The following is a 22,044-nucleotide window of genomic DNA, read 5'->3' as shown; positions in this document are numbered from 1 at the left end:
TCCTTGCACAGAGACAGAAAAATGCATATACGGCACAGCCAAATGCAGGACGGTGGAAGAGGGCAGCTGTTTCCCCACAACATCAAACATAAAGCAAATCACAAGTGGTTTAATATGGAGACTGCTGTGCCCTTACTGCTCCATCCCTTCCGTCCCAAGACCATTCCTACAGTCCTCAGGAGCAGCTCACAAAACAATAAACGTACTAAAGGTAAAATTAACAGCTGGATGCAGGATGGTGTTACTGAATTGAACTTACATGAACGAACTTCAAATCACCCTCAAGTGATTTAAAGCAAAAATTAGGTCTGAATTGAGTTTTAGAAATTCAGTGGCCTGGGAGTTTTCAGCTTCACAGAATAAACCAGCAGTGACATGACACTGAAGCTGGCAAAGGAAAACCAGCAAAAAAACAGCACTGAAACACCATCTCATCTCTTTTACCTCAAGTTCTTTTTAACAGTGTTATCCACAGAGCTGTGCACACAAAGAGCAGTTTACAACCACAATCAAACAAAGAATACATTGAGAGACACAACGGTACAGAAGTCATTGTGAGCTGAGCTCAAGTCAAGTTTTACAAAATGGCACTGGCTTTATTTTTCTCCAGGTTATGGCTCCCACTCAGGAAAAAAAAATGCTGCATTCTAGATAGGTTAAACTCTTACAGCACAGTGAGAGGGAAACTGGTGCAGGCAGTGCACCAACACATTCCTCTAGCGAGGATTGAGGTGATTTAAGATTAAGCATGTTCCAAGCTTCACTTGATGCCATTTGCTAAAAAAACAGATGTAATAAGCAGATGAAGGAAAACATATAAAAGATTTCAGGAGTTAATTACATGGATTCAGCCTACTCTGACTGCAAAGCTTTTGGAATCCTTTCAAATTGTTATGAAATGAGTAGATAAGTTACTGTGGAGGTTTTGTAGGGTTTTCTAAATAAATTAGTAGAAGATGGAGCAAATCCTTTTATGCTGCAGGGACCTTTCTCAGTATACATAGGAAAAGGAACATTACTATGCACCCTTAACAAAAGGGATACACTTTTCTTTCAATAGAAAAAACCTTCAGGTGGGAAAAAAAAAGTGCTATCAACCTACAAACATCGCTTTTGATTTTGAAATTTATGTATTGTTAAAAGACTTCATTATTTTAAAAGGAGTATATGCTCACACAGTTGTGGCAGGAATGGCACAAATAAATCACCATGGAGCACTTTTGAAAACCTCAGCTCGCCTCGTTAAAACATGCATTCTCATACACAGCTTTCCCCACTATGTTTTCTGTCCTATATCAACAGGACTATTAACCACATTATTAATGCCAGTGCAATACAACCAAATTAGCAATGTTAATGTTAGCAAATTAGCAATGTTAATTGATGTTTAATCCTAGCTATAGGACCAAGGCATATTTTTGTTGTATAATTTTGATTTTGCAATTTTGCAAAACAGACATGAATTACAATTTATTCTTCTAACAACCTGGAGTGTTCGCACAGTCAGGCAGTAATGTTTGAGTCACCTCTGTGCCCAGCAAGATCATGAAGCAGATCCTCCTGGAAACTATGCTAAAGCACATGGAAAATAAGGAGGCGACTGGTGACAGCCAACGCAGCTTCACTAAGGACAAACTGTGCCTGCAAATTTGGTAATCTTCTGCAAAGGGGTGAGAGTGGTGGGAAGAGATCCCATGTGGAGGAATCTCACAGGCTTGAGAAGTGGTCCCATGAAAACTTCATGAAGTTCCTGCACCTGGGCTGGGACAACCCCTGGCATAAATACACCCTGGATGGGGAATGGATTGAGAGCAGCCCTGAGGAGAAGGGCTTGGGGGTGTTGGTTAACAAGAAGAGCAACATGACCCAGCCATGTCCACCTGCAGCCCCAAAGGCCAACCACATCCTGCTCTGTCAAAAGCAGCGCAGCCGGCAGGCCAAGGGAGGTGATTCCGCCCCTCTGCTCTGCTCTGGTGAGACCCCATCTCCAGTGCTGCATCCAGCTCTGGGGTCTCCATCGCACTAAGAATGATGTGAACCTGCTGGAGCACGTCCAGAGGAGGGCCATGAATATGATTAGAGGGCTGGAGCACCTCTTCTGTGAGAAGAGGCTGTAAGAGTTGAGGCTGCTCAGCCTGGAGAAGAGGAAGCTCCAGGCAGACCTCCAGTGCCTAGGAGAAAGCTGGAGAGGGACTTCTGACAAGGGCAAGGAGTGACAGAACAAGGGGAAATGGCTTTAAGCTGAAATAATATAGATTTACAGTAAGTATGAGGAAGAAATTCTTCACTGTGAGGGTGGTGAGGCTCTGGGGTTGGAACTAGGTGGTCTTGAAGGTCAACCCATTCTATGATTCTATGAATTCATTTAGCTACCACTCTTAATAACACAGCAGATAATATAATATGTAAGCAATTGACATAATAAAATAGGTACAAATTTGTTCCTCAAATAATGTATTCAAAATCAGTAACTGTTCCCAAAGCGAATACATTTTAATCGAAACGTTGTTATTTTTATACAATTTTCATTACATAGGTGTTTAGTCATTCACTAACAACATATATTCTGTTAATACACAGATCTTATTGTCATTTATTAGCTAACAGCTATATTTAGTAATTACAAACTATTCAGAAGCATTAGAGATATAAAATTTATTTATGTAGTTTACAAAAATCTATGAAGTACATTATATTTTCAGATGCACCCATTAATTTAAAGCTTTGTTTCTAAGTATGATTTAATGTTCATTTCAAGAGAACACAGTCTAATATTCCACCATTAAAAAAAAAATTCCATAACTAGGAAGCTCAGTGAATGGTCTTTCTAAATAAACACAAGTCTGTGCTTGTCACCAATTTTAATGCTGGTAACAATCACTAATTTCTGACTTTTATGAGTTATATTTTTGTTTGTATTTTGTTTGTGGTTTTATATTTGTTATTATGGGTTTGTATATTTGTTTGGTGTTTTTTTCCCCCAATTGCTTCTATTCCAAGAAACTGAAAGGCAAAGTCACCAATGTTTCCAAAGAGCCATGTAATGCCATAAAAAGAAGCAATCACAATTGCATCTCAGCTGGCATTGCTGAGAAAATGAAAGGAATGATCATCTATTAAGCACTTCAGGACTGGGCACCTGGAAGCTGAGCACTTCACCTACAATCCCAGGCATACTTCGAATGCCTTATCAACTGAGTTTGTGGACCAGCTCTTCAACACAACTGGACTAACAAAGACCACCATATGAAGCTAATGATATTGAAGTAATTTCCAGTCACCGAGTTTGCTCAGCTTGTTTGTGTTTCATTTTTTTCCTGCAAGTTGTCTCTACACCAGTTCTTCTGATCTGCTTTCAGAGCTAGTACTCTACATATTCACCTGCCTAGTGCTGCCTTCAACAGGACTATGGAGTAGGACTGTGCATTATGGTTTAGCATACATTTATATATTATTTATTTATGTATGCAAATTATTATAAATCCTTAGGCCACTGGGCTGCAAAATTTTAAGTTTTCAACATCACCGTTTATGCTAATTATTTATTGTAGGCAGAAGGTACCATTTGCATAGGAACTTATGCTTGACATTTTTAAAGACTGCTAACCAAGATGACACTGCTTGATAGGAAAAAAAAATCCCTGTTAAGATACAGAAAATAGAAGCTAAAATGTAATCCATTTTGCCACATCTCAACATCAGGCTGTACAGCATTAAAAAGAAAATCCTTAATAAAGATCATTTTAGTTATGTATATCTACAATAAAAATGGTTTTCCCCATCTTCTTTCATTACTTTTATTTTTAAAGTTTTCTCATGTGAAAGTGCAGCTAAGTAAGAGAGGAAAAGATATTTTTATTGCCCAGCAATATAAACAAATCGCTATTCATTTCACAGAGACATTAGTGGTTCTGAAAGTTCTCAGTTCTCAAAACACATACAAACTGACACTAATAAAAATAAAACTTTCTGAATAATAGCCATAATGGTAATACAGATTACATTGGCTCTAAAAACTTTCCAAACAAAGATGACCCAATTCTTCACAAATACCCACTTAATACTTTCTTTTTCCACTGTATTCATCTTATCTGATCCATGTTCTGGTTTCTGACAGCTGCAACAGGCTAAAAATAAAGCCCTGGAGTAAAACTTTGTTGACTTCAACCTTTCCTTTGCTGCAAGCAAACTTTTTTCCCCCATGAAGTTGGCAGGGCTGGAGATGTACCATGGCACTTCTACAAATATGCAACTTGAAAGTAATTTCAGGATTACAAAAAAAAAAAAAAAGAAAAAGTCTCTGCAGCCAGAACGTGCCTCTGACTCTGTACAAAGGGTAACACCCTGCATCCAAGTGATTCACAAATGGCATTTCCCCCTTCTCCTTCACTTGTAAAGCGCAAAATTCTGCCAAAAGCACCATCAAGTTTTGTTCCTCTCCCTCTTCAGATAGATTAATGAAAGAATCCCTAACACAGATTTCTAGATTTAAAAATAAAATGTAGTCAAGAAGAAATCAAGTCAGCCTTAAGTAATTAAACTAGCCTTCACTAATGCACTTGGATAGAAGGTTAGGTAAGCTGTTGGTTCCTCACATCCTCTGAAAAAGGACTGTTTTTCTCTCTAGAGCCCAGTTTGAAAACAGGCAAGCCTGAACAAGAGTTCTCCTTGGTTTTACAAGGCTTAGTCACCCCTAAAAGGAACCAGCAAAGGTGGAAACAAGCCCCTCTTCTTTCTCAGAGGCTTGTGTCAAAATGTTTGTCAAGTTTCCTCAGAGCATGTACCTGCACAGCTCTTCCAAAAGTACCATTTTCAAATAAGTCAAAATGATCATACTTCTGCCCTTTTGGACTCAAAATATGTTTTAGAATGGAACAAACCAGATTTTTCTTATCTGAAGCTCCCATATAGTCACTAGACAGAGAGGCACATCTCTACATTTCTGCAGTCACTTTCAGCCCATTTTCAGCAGAGACAAGAAAAGACCAACACAGCAAAGCCAGCTGCTTTCATGGCCATTTCTGTGCAGAAAACAATGCTCTGAATGGACAAGAAAACCCTCTATAGGTCAAAACCGTAACAATCAGCTTAAATCCACAAGTAATGTCAATTTAATAATATTCAGAAACTTTTTGCAACTTCCCTGCTAGTTGGAAACTGTGTCCAAATTTCTCATAGATAATTTTAGTGGAAATGAACTACCAAGTGCAAAGTGGTTTATAGAGTTCTTCCTTTTCCACAACATGTGTTTGTCATGTGTCAAAGCTGACTCTACTTTTTCCCCTCCCCAGAATACCACAAATTCTTCTGTAAAATAAACAAACTTCTGTCCAGAATCTCCAAAATTACCAGAGGCAACCCTGTTTGAGATCAAAGATGCATGTCACTGTTGGTCCATCTGCAATATCCCAGATTTTAGTTAGGATGAAATTTGCAAGAAACAGGCAATAAACAGAACAACACTTGAACACCATATCCAGGGATATGGCTAAAAAAGAAGAGCTTTGACGTTCAAGCTACCTTTTCTAGATACTTAGGAATCTCAAAGGTTTTTTTGTGGGACAAATGCCCACAAATGACATTTATACAGTGCCATTTAGGTCTAGAAAAACACCCCCACCTTTATCTTTGCTCAAAACAGAAATCCAAAAATTCACATCACATACTATTAACACTTAATAGGAGAAGGAAATAATTTTCTATTTCTAATGCTTATATTGTTCTGCAATGTACCTCATCAACCACTACAATAAATCTGGGGGGGGGGCTATGTTTTACATGAAAAAAATTGTAGTAAAATATTTGACTTGTTGGAGGCATTAGATATACTTCTGTACTTTTTTCCCCAAAATCTTAATGATGTTTACAGGCTGGACTTAATTTACATGCAACATATGCTAGCACAGGCAATCTTGATTCCCAAAGCTATTATGGTTTAATCAGTCAGCAACATGGAATATTTACAGGTTCTATGCATTCTTGATGGCATGCATATAAAACTTCCAGTTAATCCTGACACTCAAGAAACTAATACTCAAAATATTTTCCTGTGACTGTTGCCACAGTAGAATATAAACGCTATCCATAAAATTCTCACTGTAGGCTAAAATCTGCTTTTAAAATTTTTTAAAAACCCAAACCCCTGCTAAATAAACAATTTATAAACACAGAACAATTTTCTCCAGTAGATGAGAAAAAAATATAATAACACATTTAAACCTATTTTATGTACTCTGAGTAGTAAAATTCTGAAGTTATAAACAAAATTAAGTATTACAGCTCAAATAAGTACTCTTCTAAGCAGTTTAATTATACAGATACAGCACTTAATTCCACATAGATATATATGTAAAATGTGATAGATATTGCCCATAGGGATAAAGCTGAAAATAGTCTCAGACCTCTCATTGAATTCCTACAGCAGAAGCCAGAACAATCTCATTGATAAATAAATCACTTAATCCTTTCTTCATTTGCCATCACCCTATTGCAAAAGCATGAAGCTGAAGCCTAGAAAGTCAAAGCTAAAGCCTGACCTTCCATCTCTGTCCTCTCTGGCTGCTCCCTTGTGTACCCCTCAAACACATGCCATCATTTCCTGATGAGTTTAGAAGGGGTTATCAGGAGAATTTCAGGACATGTGTCAGTTTTGTGGCAACCTGAATGCTATACAAACATCTTCTGTGTTTAATAGGCGATTTGTATTTTAGTAGGTTTATCCATTCCCGACTTTATTTGTTTAAAGGTGCCTTAACCTTGACATAAATCAATGCTAGGCATCTGTATGGAGTACTTCTGAAGAGTTTAAAAATTAAACACTACAAAGAGCTGTATTTTGCAAGGAGGTTTCTTTCAAAAACAAAACAAACCAACTTGTCAACTTCTTTGTTCACTTCCTCCCACCTTGAAAATGATGCAGTTTATTCTTTTTCTGCTCTTCTTTCGGAGTTCTTCTACAGATCACAATGAAACACCAGGCTGGTCACTATAAAAACACCACCACCACTGACTTCCAAGTACCTTTTTCTTCCTAATACAACCACGAGTGTCTGTGTAAGACAGCAGGGCCAACGAGTCAGAGGCTCTGGGTCGTGCCTTGCAGCAACCCCCCCTTGCAAAGGAAAACAAAAAGCACTGAACCTTTTCTGCCACATGCCCAGTCCTTCCCCCACCACCTCTGTGGTGAAGACGGCCATTATTACATTTCCTTTCGGGTTATTTACAAGGTCTTGGCTCTGACATTGATTTCTTATCTGTTTCTATGACAGATGTTAAGTGTTAATAAGCTGTCCTTTTAAAGAAAGATAATGCTAAACAAATTATAGGAATTAATTACCCCAAACCTATTATTTATTTTTTTGTCCCGAGCGTGGAAACAAGAACAGTAAAAATCACTCAAGATCCGAAAAAAACCCACACTTTTTTTTTCAGCCAATTAATAAGTGTTAGCAAATTAAAGGAAGTTACACTTTAAGCCAGGCAGTACCCTGAAAAGCTAAAGCAAATTTGTCAGGGAATACAGAACAACCAGGCAGGCACAGCTGCCTTATGAACAGTTTTTTTTAATTATAAGTGAAGAGTTACTTATTACTTTTTTAGATAATTTGTTCACGGTTTAAATTTTAGGATAAAGGGTGAAAGTTTCAGAAATCTTTTCAGTTACAGAACCATCAAAATGATAAACATTTGAGATCCCAAAGTACACTTCTACTCTAACTGTCCTTTCAGACCTGCATTGACTGCACTATAATAGCTGCCAACATTTGGTAAGGATTAGCCTTTCATTTAGACAAAAGCAAGCATTCCTTAGCTAAATCAGCAGTTTTTGCCATCAGACTCATAAAACCTTTTCACAACACAGATTTTCAAGAGAATCCTTTAGGGTTTTAGGATGCTGCTCCTTTTACTAAGTAACAAAATACACCCCAGGGTGTCTCATTGACCGCACTCAGCTGTCCTTTGACCTCTGCAATTGTTTAGCCTAACTTCAGGGCCACAGAATCTGCCTCCCCCCCCTCCCCCCCCCATCAAAAAGGCTAATGTTGCTTCCTCCTAGCACCTGGTGAAGCAAAATCCTGGAGGTTCCCCCCTCTTCAAGATTTATGCCACGTTCCAGATGTTGCCAAGCCAAAGGTTCCTGCCGGCAGGTTTGGGGAGCCCCAAGAGCCGCGCAGAACCCGGGCTGTGGCCGTGACCCCCTCGCTCCGCTCAGGGCTGCCCTTGCCCCCAGGGACACAACAGGTCATAAAGCAGGAATAGATCTTCAGCCTTCTGGGCTCGCTGGCTATTTAAATGCAACAAGAAACTATGTGAGCCCAATATTGTGTACTGAGGCAAGCCTCACCCCCCTCTCAGGAGTCAGGGGAAAAAAAGACGTGTGAGAATCTCAGTTGGAAGCACAAATCTAGCCCAATCATTACCAAGATCTGCATTCTTCTTCCCATTTGTTTTAAACCCTTTGAGAGGGCAAATAAACAAACAAACATTCGCCCTCCAAGTGCATAAAACATATATTTAGCTAGTTGCTTAGGTATTTGCAGAGCCTCTAAGTAAAACAGCAGAAGATTGTTACAGCTTCAAAAGAAGTGTCATTAAATAATGAAGTTGACCTCATTGTGGGTATAGAAGAAAAAAATGGAAGCACAAATCAGCCCTTTGGCTTTTTGCTTATATGAACTGGATTTCATGATTTTTTTAAGAACTTGGACACTTTACATGCCTGAAGCAAAAATAAAATCGTTATTTACAGTCCACATGGCTCCTAAAATGCAGTCAATGGAAATGAAAGCAGAGATGCTGATCACAAACATACAGTGTATTGTCTGTTAGGAAAGGCAAGTACAATACCTTCTCAGATTCCTTTTAACCTATTTGAAATGCAGTCATGATTAAAGGATGCAGCTAAGAGTTTGTGAAGCCTTGCTGCAAAGTTGTTTAAAACTCCTGAACACCTGAAAAATAAAAAGGGAGGAAAATTCAGAATTACTCATGCCAGCATATAGTTTATAACAAGACAAAAACCCCTTCTTGTGGAAACCTAGTCTAGGGTGAAAAAAGGAGGGCCAATGACTATAAAAAGCACATTTTTCTTTGGAGGAATACTTGGTTAAATGTGCTTGGTTGCTTCTCCGTATTCTACCAGAAGTACAAACTCAGAATTTGCACATTTTAGGCACTGAAGTCACTATATGACAGATTAGGAATTTATCACATTAATATGATAAAGTTAACTGTTGCAGAAACATTTAAAAATATATGATAGTGCAGAAGTAATTTTACTTCTTTTACTCTTTACAAAGAAACAAACTAAATGTGTGAGCAGTTATCTACCCTGGAGATCAATGTTCAAAATTAAATCAGAATTAGCTGGTTGCTTTCCTATCTGGCTTTCCATTAAAACATTGAAGTGAAAACATTACTAATAGAAATTGCACTTAATAAAAGAAAATACACCTGAAGTACCCCAAGGAATGGTAGAAATGGTCTAGCAAGCAGCAAGCAAAAGAATAACTCCTAAAATATCTAGGGCTGTAGAGAAAACCAATTAACATCAAGAAAAGCTTTAAATTAAGTTATCATTGAGTGGACTATGACAAGACTTTCTTAGGCAGACAAAGCGGCTTGGTTTCTCAATAGCAACATACCATATTTTGCCAAAAGATTTAAAGGAATTTTCCCTGGTGCTCGCAGATGGGATTTTAAGGCTTAAAGCTGGGACTCCAGGCACAGGCCCACTGGCAAACCCAGAACTCAGCCGTACACCCCCAATTCAAACTCCAGGTTTTCAAACTGAAGGCCTCTCAGTTTAAAAATCAGCCTGTTTAAGAGAGCAGCTGTAACCCTCACCTCCGGCTCAGGGCAGGTTTCGGGCAGGATTGCTGTGTTCTGCAGAAAGGCACAGAACAGCTCCATTGCCAGGGAGCACCGCTGCCGGCCCGCACCGCGCCCCCGCCGCACAGGGACAACAGGGACAACGCACACACAGCCCCCGACCGAACTGCGGGCCCTGCAGAACGTCTGTAATCCAATTCCAACTGCTCCTGCCTCTGAAATTGCTATTTTTCAGACACGTGCTGAACATTTCACCTGCTAGTAATGACATTTTTGTATTTTCTTCTAATTACACTCAAAGCTAAGACCTTTGGCCCTAGGCCACAGACCTCTATTCAGGCTGCACACATTCTCTTAAAGGCCCTGAGCCTTTGTTGTCACTCTCAGTCTTTCATCTATTATTTATATCCATTGAGAAGAGAGATACTCCACCATTTGTGAAGCTTTAAAGCTTCTAATCATCTTAATTTCTTCGCCTTTCAACCAGTGCTTCCCCTTATGGACCAATGCCAACAGTGTGACAAAATAATTTTTCAAGCCAAGATCCTCCTGGACCCTTCCCAAACCTTGACACACACTGGGCTGTAAGTGCCTTTTGTCCTTTGCCGGCTGCTTTTGCAAACACAGACCTTTGCTCAGCTTGGGGGTGGGGGTGTTTGGATCTGCTTGTCAGAGAATTTGAGGGAGTTTTCTTGGGGTTTATGTGGTTTTGCACCACTTTCTCTCTGTTAAAAAGTCTAACTCAATTAGTTCAGCTAAATCGGACATGCTGTAGGGAACCTTACCTCTTTTAAAAATATTAAGTACCTTCTGAAATACCATGAACTATGAATTTCAAGTTTCCATTTTTTTTTTTCCCAAAAGCTAAACTGCTGATATGCTGCTTTGGTTTTTATACTCTTATGTGCCCACTCAGAACTGACAGATAATCACACAATATTTAAGACATACAAAATACCATTAACCCTTTTCCTGAATATTGGTAACACTAATTTCTCCTGACCATATAACATAACGTGACCAAAAAAATGTTTTTCATCTTATGTCCAGGTCATCTCCTTCTTATCCTCCCTTATTTGCAAATGAAATAGGAAACAAATCAACGGCATTTTTGCCAAGAAGCATAAGATCTCTTCAGAATTCATCAACCACCAATCTTCATTGCCAAGACCTGTGAGATCTGCTAACGTGACCCACATCTTGGCTCTTTCTTCCACTATGGTCTGGCTTACTTTTGATTTTTAACAGTGCTTCCTTGTCATCTGTCCCCTCTGAAGACCCCCAGCCCCCACGTCTTTTCTTATTTTTACCATTTGCTTCAACCAGCAGTTCACTTGAGACTCATCCATCTTACAATGCCTAAAGTGACAGATGCTCTCAGGAATGACCATACTGTTGAGCGAACAAAAGATAACATCACCTCTAGGAACTCCAGGAGAAATACAACTTCAGCCCTGAGACACAGTTATCCTGGCAGAGACAGCACCATAAACCTCTCTCAAGTGAAAAAAAAACCCCAAGCAACAACTGTGGGGAAAAGGAATCTGACACAATTACAAGCAAAAAGAGTATTCTTTCCATCCTAAGCTGTATTTAGTAGTGTTGACGACCTTTTTATTTTCTTCCCCACCACCCCCCCCCCGAAGAATTTTGTAGAATTTACTTGTGATAAAATCAAGAGGAGAAGAGAGAATAGAGAAAATTCTCACAAATACTGTTTCAGGACCCCTACAGACTTGAATGGAGGAAGAAGACACTTTGGAACAGCTTCAGCAGAAGGTCACACAAGTCCTTTGCCAAAACACAGACATTACCTTGTTAAAATCTACACATCCTACAGACCAGCTGTTGCTCAGTTAAATTCCACAGGAATTCAGAATCATCATGCAAGCCTGTGCCCTTGAAAGATGCATACTGTAACCAGAGTAAGATTACTTTAGTGTCACAGCTGCTTGATAAATCTATGATCTGCAAGTAACAACCCCTCAGTGTTGTGACATTTGAGCATGCACCACTTAGAAAAAAGAATTAAATTAGAATCATAGATTTTCCAGCCAACACCCACATATCCAGCTACGGAGTGATGCCTGTTCCTAAACAAAAATCTGCCCTCTGTGCTTATAAGACTGAGCTAAAAATGGCTGATTTAAAACACAACCCAAATTCTCCATCCAGTCAGTGGAACAGGACTTGCTGAAGAGTCCTGGGTGGTAGAAAATATTACTTTAAAAAAAGGAAGGTCATATTAGCTTCTCCTGGTGACATATTTGCAAAAGTGACACCACAAATGCTGAGAACCCCTTCTCTGCAGTAAGATACAAAAGAATTTCCCTGGCTCTCAGTAAAGCTTTAAACAGCATCTCATGTTCAGTTTCCAAACCCTTCATGAAATAACCATCATTACAGTACATGAGACTGAGAACATGTGAGCTGTACAAATATAGAGTTCTAAAATAAAATAGGAGGCCTGATAACCAAACATCTCCTGTCCAGTGTAAAGTCAGGGAAAAATCATAACATGGACTTCTTAAGATTTATTTCTTGATTGTAGTTAGCCATATTTATTAATTTGTGATGAGTTATGATTTTAGATCCCTTGTCTGATGTAGAATGCTTCTGCTGTGCTCTCATAACAGACCACATCAAGCCACCAGACTGTAAATGCAGAAGTAATGTATAAATACACTGTTTTTTAATATAGGCCATTTTCCCACAGTATGCCAATCTGCAGTACTACTTTGGATATCCAACACACAGAAATTAAACTAACAACCACTCTGGTCCTTCCTAAAGAGGATCCCAACTCTGGGCCTCAGACCACCTTTTGAGTTCCTCTCCCATTCTGAGCCCCTGAGTGATCTGACACCGAAATCTTTGATAAGATCCCCTTCAGCTGGGAAAAACATGAACAGGAAAATCTACAGAAGGCCATTACTGGTATATAACTGAAAAAGTTTTGTGCAAGACTCTGCTTTCCACCTCATATCTTAGCAACTGGCAGGGTTCAAGGCATACTGCAACTACCAAGAAGAAAAGAAATGAGAAGATTGACTCTGGAGGATGTACGTTCTGCTGTGGTATCTGAATCCACTAACTCCACTATACCTTGAGTGTCACCATGTCCAGAACAACATTCTGAAGCTCCTTCCAACCCAAATAAATCAAAGAAGCAAATAATGAAGTCTGCACTTAACATCCTCACAGGAAAAAAAGGCTTGAAAATACACAGTGCTTTCACCCAAAATACGTGAAGATCTTGGCAGCAGATACGGATGAAAAAATAGTAAACTGTGTCATGCCTTAAAAAATCTGTACTCGGCACTCAAATGGGCATCTTATCAAGCAGCCAGCCCTTACACATTTTATCTCCAAATATTTATCACAGTAGAGGGAAGTGTTTATAATTAATATGCAATCTATCTTCTGCATGCTGCTGCTTTTAAACAAGACGAAATGTGAGTAAAAGGTCAAAGCTACTAGAAAGGGCCTTGAAAAAAACCTCTGCTGGAAGAGACAAGGTGTAAAATAGATTACTGGAGCCAAACTCCATATGGAATAGAGCAGACCAAGGCTACTGATCCAAACACCAGTGAACAGTATCAGAACTGTCAGTATTAATGTGTTTGGTAACTCTAGACTGCTTTGAAAATCTCTCATTCAATGAGATTCACATTTTCCAATTGAAGCTGAACATTTTTACATGCATGTATGCAAAATCAGCTCTCATTCAATGCAATTTTAACAAGGAATGATTGAAAAATTGATAATAAACTTACAGGTAACTTCTGTCATTACCATTAAGTTATTGACACTGAAACATGACCTTGAAATGACAGCTTCATTAATGCAAGTTTTACCAGGGAAGGTTTCAAAAAGCCCTGATTAAATTAACTACTTTTAAACACAATAGGATCAATATGTATGCAGAGAATGTACACCCCCATTGCAAGTTCTGCTTGCTTGATTGATCAAAAACAAAACAATCCTGTGGCTTTCCAGATCTCAGCTGGTGCCAGAAATCCACATAGAAAAAAAAATCCATCTAAATGAAACTCTGAAAAGGTTTACCCTTCACCAGTCTATTTGCACTTCAAAAACTCCTTAAGTCCTTCAGCTAAACCCCAGGGTTGAACCATTTCAAAAATGAGAGGGGGATGGCCATGATTTATCTTCTTTCTGTGCTCTGGACAGAGCTGTAAAATCTGCCTGCTGGTGTGCCTGTGTGCTACAGGCTTCTTTTCATGAACCTTGGATACTTACCCGTTTTAGAAACAACTGCTCAATTCCTTACTGCCCTTTATTTCCTTCAGTCAGACACAAGTACCATTTATAAAGCAAAATTTTGATCTTTGGGCACCAGCATGGGAGCTGATGAAGATGAATCAGCAAAATGGCCAAGCATCTGAAATTAGCATTTTAAAGGAAAATGTAGCAGATCTTGTTCATACCTGTAAGGATTGGCTGTTGCCTTAGTGAATTTGTGCTCATGGAACACTTGTTTAACAATCTAATTTAAGCCTATCCCTTATATTTACTACTACCAAACACATTTTTAGCAATAAGCTCAAATAATTTTCTGGTTGTAGATAATCAATGTGTTAGGTCATCCAGGATGCATTTTCCAGGCTTCTGTACTTCAAGATACATTACCAATAGAAGGAAAATGGAGATTTCATGGGTCACAAACTTCTGCATCATGAGGACCTTCAGTGCTGCTGTCAGCCTAGTAAAACTCAATCGATACACTCTTGCTTTATTTTCCACTATTAAAACCCCTGCACCTGAATTTCTACAGGGTTTCTTTTTTTCTGAAGTGAAAATACCAATGCAACAACTATACTGACATTCTTTGAACACAATTTAATGCTGTGATATTAATTTGTATATTAAAACACATAAACACACACATATAATATAAACATAAATCCTACAGCACCAACACCATGGAAGAGCACCAAGCAAGGGTACTGAAACATGTTTGTGTACTTCCAACTTTTCTAAAGCTTTCTTCTACTTTTAAGACCCAGCCCTATAAACCACATATCAGTGGCACAACTCCTACCAGTCTAAATTGTTCAGACTTAGGTAAACAGATAGACTTGCTCTCAAGGTAAACAAGAATAGACTCAATATTAACTATTTTTGCATGGAAAGGGCCCATTTATTTCCAAAGCCTTATTCAGGTTTTGCTCTTATCACAGATTTTTTTCTCTTCCATTCTAAAACAACAGAAATGGATGAAAAATATGTTATGAAAACATAAAAACATTGCATATCCTGCCATAGGTGGTTGAGTCTTAATTAGACTAGAGTGAAGCTTCAAAAACATTGACATTGTTCTTGTTTTTGCGCAAGCCAAATACTGGCCCTAACAAAACTGCAAGACTAATCTGGGGGGAAAAAAACCCCAACCAACCCTAATCACTCTATTAATCCCTACTCAAATCCACAAGGATACTTAAGTAAGAGGTTGTGGATATAAGAAGGAATGGCATCTTACTCAGCATCTGACATGCTACTCAACTTAACTCCTCAGAGTCTGAAACTCTCCTTTGCTCCAGAAAAAGAGTAAAAGATGTTTTAATAATATATCCTCTTTTGTGCATATGCTTTTCATATTAAAAAACCCTCTCCAGTATAACTTGGGGTTTTTTTGTAAAAACTGTAATACAATATTTCTTTGATTATGTGCTTCACTGGCTCACATTTGTAAGACTGCACTGAGGGTGTTTATAATCTTGCATCTTCTCCTGGTGTGCTTGCAAAAATTCAGTATTCCAGCTGCCACCCCATTAGCAAAACACTTCACCTTCCCTACATGAGCCAATATTTGCTATTTTAACAAAGTTTTCATGAAGGTGGAAGTTTGTCACTTTTTACCACATCCCCTGTTACCAAGAACAAGCTTTGTATAATGTGCATTGTAATAAAGAAGTTTTGAGTATTTGTGTAGATATCTATTTTTTCCAAACTTATTTACAGTTCCTGAGAAAACCCCAAATGGACACACTGACCAATAGGATTTGGTACTTCTATTTCAAGCAAAGTGAATGTCCCCACACCACAGCCAGGTAAACCCACTTTAGAAACTGAAGTCCAAGCAGACAGAAGAAAAATACCATAAAACAGAGAAAAGAATCTGGAAAAACAAAACACCAGTAAGAAATACCCTGTGGATTCATTAGCAACCAGGGTGGCAGGCTTTCCTCTAATTCCCTTTAAAAGCCCATGACTACCTGCAGAGCCTGGGAGTGCAAATCACATTAGTGGAGCCACCAGATGACCAAAGAAAGCACTGGAGGCCTGGTGAAACCAGTAAACAAAAGGCAGCATTCCAGCTGAATGCCGCTGCTAGAGCCAGCATTGTAAGATGCTTGGATCTGATAACCCAAAAACCAGATTAGCTGCAGGCAACAAAAGAGTAAAATGAGAAACAAAGGGGTCATTTTGACACGTGAAGAAATAATTTCCATTAAACCATCTTGAGTTTACTGTGTAGTTATAAAAACTACTCCTACTTGAAGTGAGATTTGAAGCAATGAAGCTGTGACAGTGCAGTGTCTTGGAAAAGCTCCTGAAATAACACATCCTTGAATGCCATATAATTTAAAGAGGCAAACTGGCCTCTTTGTCTTTGAATCTTTATGATGTTTTAAAGGTCTAATAATGATTTTTAAATTTGTTGTACAGATTTCAGTTAGAAGACTTAACACTAGTGGCTAGGCTTGAGGAAAACATTCACTATTTTTATCTGTATTTAAAATTCTCCTGCAGAAAATGCACATACTACAATAGTCTCATGTAATTACACAAGAAGGCTGCCTTCTGCCCCCAGTCCCCATCTCCTCACATGTGTGTCTCACTTACTGTCAACACAGAAAGAATTATATTATATTCCTTATCAGAAGCTTAAAACAGGACTTTTATCCTGAAAAAAGCCCAGGCACACTATACTCACAAGGACCAAACTGCAAAACTCAAACACAAAAGTCTGTAAGAATATGTAGACACCAGGGAGAGAGAGAAGTCAAAACTTTCCAGGGTAACACTGGAAAATTTGCCACAATTTTGTCATACAATTAAGAATTCTATACACTCAAAGCCAAACCAAGTCTTTTTCTTTCTTCACAAGACAGTAAATTGTCCAGCTATGAAATATTCATGAGCTAGAAGAAATTTCTGAGGAACACTGTGGTATAGAGAACATTTCAGTTTGCTAGTTTTGCTCTCAGCATCTCTTGCTGCTAGCACACAACACAGAAAGCTGAGACATGGTGAGGAAACAAGCCTTCCTGGAACACCACATTTCCTCCCTGGGTTTTGAACACATACAGCAACTAAACCCACTAGAGTCAGTAAGGATGGGATCTCACACATGAAACATATCTATCCAGAGCCAACTGATTCCTCTCAGTGACAAATGCAGGGAAAACAGATCCAGAAAAAGTCTCAGCAGTCTGGTGGGGACAGCATGAAAGGACAACCTGCAGCTGTGTCCAGACACAAATATATGGTATGCACTGACCTGGAAATCCTGCTATCGAGGCTCAATGAAAGGCTTGTCAGAAAAAGCTTTGCAAACACCTTCTGCCACTTGTTGAATTTTTCAAAATACGCAGCCATGAAACGCATCTGAAAGGGGAAAGATGTAATGCAGGCCTCTAATTATAGAAAATGGCCATCTCTGGGGACATCTGTGCCAACACACCCAACAAAGCCCAAAAGACCAATGGTATGGAGTAGGTACTGTGCACATACAGTTTGTCCCTGGTTCCAAACCATTCTCCTCTGGAGTACTACCATGGTATCCATGATGCTGCTAGTATTTCTGCCACATACATGACCCGAGAGAAAAAGGTGGATGGGCAAAAGGCAGACAGAGTAGAAGCCCCTCTGCTCCTACTGTTCTTTTAAAGATATCTTCTTACCCAAAACAGCACTCAGGCATAAACACACCTTTATAAATCCACAGAAGGAAAACCTGGAAGGTGTGAGGAACAGAGTCGAGAAGAAAGGAGATTTGAAAAAGAAATATGACATGTGGCCAAAATATGCACACAGATGTGCTGTGGAAATCTAGTTAGAGAGGAAACACAAGATACTGTTGTACACCTGGCTCATCTTAAACCCTTATACTGAGGAGATTCAGCCTATCACCATTCAGAGAAACTTGTGTTTGTATTTATAGCAATCAGCCAGTCTGAATAGAAAGATGGATGCAGCTAGTAATCACATTAAGTCATCCACTTTAATGCAGTTGGCCTTTCTGCTGCAAAGAGAAAACATGCTTGGTAGTCATGAACAGTTAGATTATGATTAGTGATTTTACACTGCATCTTTCTAATAAAATATCAGAGCACAATAAGCAAAGAAGCAGATCAGTTCAGAATATTAAAAAAAAACCCCTTAAAATATTTAATACAAGCAGACCCCATATTTGAATTACAAATGGCTTTCCCAGGCAAGGCTATTTATTTTAAGTTGTATTGCCCAAATTCTCCCATCACTAAGATATTCCAGAAAAACAGAAACTCCGTCAGGTCTTGCTGTTTATCTGCTTTTTCTTCTGCAGAAACACTGAGTATGGCCAGACCTTCCTAAAAATGCTACTGTTAAAAGCTTTCCTTTCTTTGAGGAATTCTAGTCATTTCTACATAGGGGCAAGCACCTGACTCACAAGTACTCCCCTAGCTGGGAATGCCATGGACCCAGTTCTGGGCAGCTGATTGAACACCTAGGAGGTAGAAGAAACTGGTTTCTTGTTTCTAAGGTCATTCAGCAGAGCTGGCACAAGGTCTCTAGAAAGACCCACACACAAAGAAAATTGATGGGTTCCTTACAGACCTGATTGGAAAACCACAAACAGACCAGGGTATCTTCACTACTCACGCTGACGTACATCCTCTATGACTGCAGTTTGAGTCTACATCCTTTCTCACATCAAAACTGCTTTTGTTGAGAAGCTCTCTATATGAAGACTTGCACAATGCCCAGAGAGTTTCCTTGGGCACAGTTTTGCACCACAAATATTGGACATTGGAATAGTTATCCCAGTAGACCAGGAAGCATTCATAGAGAAATTATGTCTAATGCAGACACTGCTTGCCATGCTAGAAGTCCATATTTACAGAAGTAGTTGTGGAAGCATTCTACCTCAAGGTGGAAAGAGAAATCAAGCTGCTCTTTGAACAATTAACACAGAAATCTATCACAGAGAAAGACATGAAAGATGAAGGACTGGGAAAGAATACTGCTCTGCATTCACAAGGATCAGACATTGTAAAAGCTAGTGCTTTTACTCAGTCCTTCCACATCTCCAATGCTCTGGCATGAAGAGAAAGGAAAAAAAATGGCCCAGGGGAAAAAAAGGCCTTTCAGAAATAAGAATTTCATAAGAACAGTAAATAGAAAGAGAATACCTTGTCCTCTCTCATGCATACTGAAGTAGAGAGATCTCATGAAGACTAGGAATAAAAAAAAAGATCATTCTACTTTTGAAGTACAGGAGGGGGCAACAGATAAAAACAGTGCTAAGGAACTCACTCCACTTGTGATTACAAAACTGAGAGTCTGATAAAGGTGGGCTAAGGACGATAATGGCATTTTCTTCTTACATCATAACCAACTTACACTGAGCTTTTCTGAATGGAGCTGACTTTCCTATTAAGAGGTAGAGGGCTCTATTTTTGTCACAGCTTTTTTAGAAACTAATTCAAAATGAAAAGCCCATACAGAAAGATCCTGAAAAAGACATTCATATTCCCACCAGTTAATTATAACACAATAAACACAAGTGTACAAAAAACATATATTAAAATAATCTAATCTTTCTCTACAGCTCTGATTTTCCCTGAAATGGAAGTCCTCCATCTGTTCCTCTCTTCTTTCAATTTCTGCTAAATGTATTGGTTTTCAAGGCCATACCCACACCCCAATCTATAAAGAAAAAAAATGCTTTGATGGAGTGAACAAGAATCTTTCCACAGGATTCAAAAGGAAGACAATTTTTTGCTCCTCACTTAAATCTATTGTTATTGTACAGGCATTTTCAGAAGGCAAGTAGTATAAAAGCTATACAGGTAAAAAAAAAATCAAAACTTACTTAAATGCCTGTCATCCCTGAAATTCCTAATGTGACAACAAGCAGTAGTTCCCTACCATATCCTATATGCTTCTGGTGCTTTCCAGAAAGCCTTTTTATCTGATGCTGAGAACAGACTCCTGCTGCAGATCTGAATGCTGAGGACTGAAAGTACTGCACAAATGACAGAGAGTTGGGGAAAATGAGTGGTTTACTATAGAAAGAAACAGGAAATCAATTCTCAGAAATGCTATCTTTGCTTCAGTGCTTCTGTTTGGCCTCCTCCTCCCACTCTTGCTCTCCGTCCCTTGCCAGCTTCCTATTTTACCAGCTCTTTTCCTTGCTACCCAGTAGTGAAGGAGAGAAAATTTACCATGATCATCTTTCCTCTGCTGGTGCATTATGTGTCTGTCTTAAGAGCAGTGACTGGTTTACCCCAGCCTAGGTTTGCCTGTCATCTAAAAACACAGCAATTCTTTCTTTCAGCCTTTTCTGCTTCCCCAAGTATCAATTCTCATCCCATCTAATGACAGGGTTTGAGAGAAGCTCATTTTTCTCATGGAAACCACGAGAAAGCAACAGAAGGATGAAAATTAGCGTATGAAGAATAAACAGACATATTTTTTTAAAAAAGCAGGGGCCAGCTGGATAACAATTCCAGATAAGATTTAAATAAACATACGTGGGAGGTAGCAGGAAAGGCAGTTGGTTCCTCATGCTCAGACGCACACAGGTAATGACCTCTGTCTCTTGCTCTCCTAAAGCTAACAATGCTGGTTATTGCACTCCTCCAGTGAGCTCTGGAAAGGATCCAGTGCACTACTGATTACATTTCATCCACAGTTAGTTTAACCTTTGAAACATGACAGTCAGTGGCAGTGAGCAGGCCAGCACATAAGGTCAGCTCAACCTTGTTGGTCCCAGCATTCTCCCAGTGTTTGCACAGAAAACAACCTGGTGATCAGGGATTCCTACCCTGCAAATACAAAAGGGCCAACAGGGACTGTGCCAGAATGCTGATTTTATTGCAAGGTGTCATTCATGGCCATTAATCTGTCAAGACAGAAAAATACAGATTCTCCTCTTTACAAAAAACAAAATAGTATCAGACAGAAAGAGTCCCATTTAGGAAGGCAGAGATGTGACAGATCTACTGTCAGGTACCAGGCAAATGTTGCACATTACTCCTCCAAGAATAGAAAGACAAAAATACCAAAGAGAAAATAAGTACGTTCTGATATGACGGTGAGACAACTAGGTCAGTGAGTGTAACAGGAACACTTTGTGCTCAAAGGAAAGCTAAAAAACCAATTCCTGTTCAATTGCCCATTTTTCTCAAGTTACTTCCTTTCCAGAACAGCCTCTTTTGAAGCTCACTTTTTATCTGCTGTACAGACAATTTTAAAACGAAAAAAACAGTGTCTTCAATTACCTTGAATTTCTACACAAAAGTACAGGACTTAGCAAGATCAGATACCTTATCTCTTTCTAAATATTATTTATACGTCTTAACAAAGCCCTTAGTCTCAGGAAAACATATGCACAGGGAGAACAACAAAGATATTCCAGGCTTCAAAAAGCTTCTAGTTAGTTATTTAGAACTTATCACATTTTCCTTAGAGATAGATTAAAAGCATTTTTAAGGTATTAAAGTGGGGGGAAAAAATCAATTTTACTCAGAAACAACTGCCCTCTAACATAATAGCAGCAATGAGGATTTTTTTTAGACGTGGTTAACTATCCCTTGGAGCATGTGCACTTGGATTTTTCTTTGGATTATTTGTGTGTTTGTGTGGACAGCTCAGGGAGCACAGGCTTTTCAAGAGCCAGTAAGAGGTGAAGAAAAGGTAATTTCAGTAGAATTAATTTTCTCTTAAATTCTCAGAGAAATGCTGCTAAAAAGAGGCAACAACAAACCCATCACCTCTTCCTCCTGCTATTAGCATTACCTAAAGTCCTCTCAGCTACAATATAGCAATATCTTTGTTTATACCCTATCACCTTCTCCTCCTCCTGTAATACAACTGCTGGCAATAGACCTGTTAAAAGCAGGAGCTGGACTAGACCTCCAGACAGCCCTTCCAGCAGCACTTGAGCACTGCCATGAGCAATCCGGATACTCGCCCACGAGC

At 39.0% G+C, this 22,044-nt stretch overlaps 1 protein-coding gene across 1 annotated transcript in view; it reads right to left on the bottom strand.

Moving 5' to 3' along the window:
* GREB1L (GREB1 like retinoic acid receptor coactivator) overlaps positions 1-22,044 on the bottom strand; it is a 133,057-nt gene that overhangs the window by 66,518 nt on the left and 44,495 nt on the right. Inside the window, exon 2 of the mRNA XM_041399414.1 lies at positions 8,848-8,951. The gene's annotated coding sequence lies outside the window, so the exon portion shown is untranslated. The remainder of the gene's footprint in view (positions 1-8,847; positions 8,952-22,044) is intronic.

Source organism: Onychostruthus taczanowskii, unplaced genomic scaffold (assembly GCF_017590055.1).
Source record: "Onychostruthus taczanowskii isolate IOZ18803 unplaced genomic scaffold, ASM1759005v1 scaffold16, whole genome shotgun sequence".
NCBI classification, from domain to species: domain Eukaryota; kingdom Metazoa; phylum Chordata; class Aves; order Passeriformes; family Passeridae; genus Onychostruthus; species Onychostruthus taczanowskii.
This window is presented reverse-complemented; position numbering and strand designations above follow the sequence as displayed.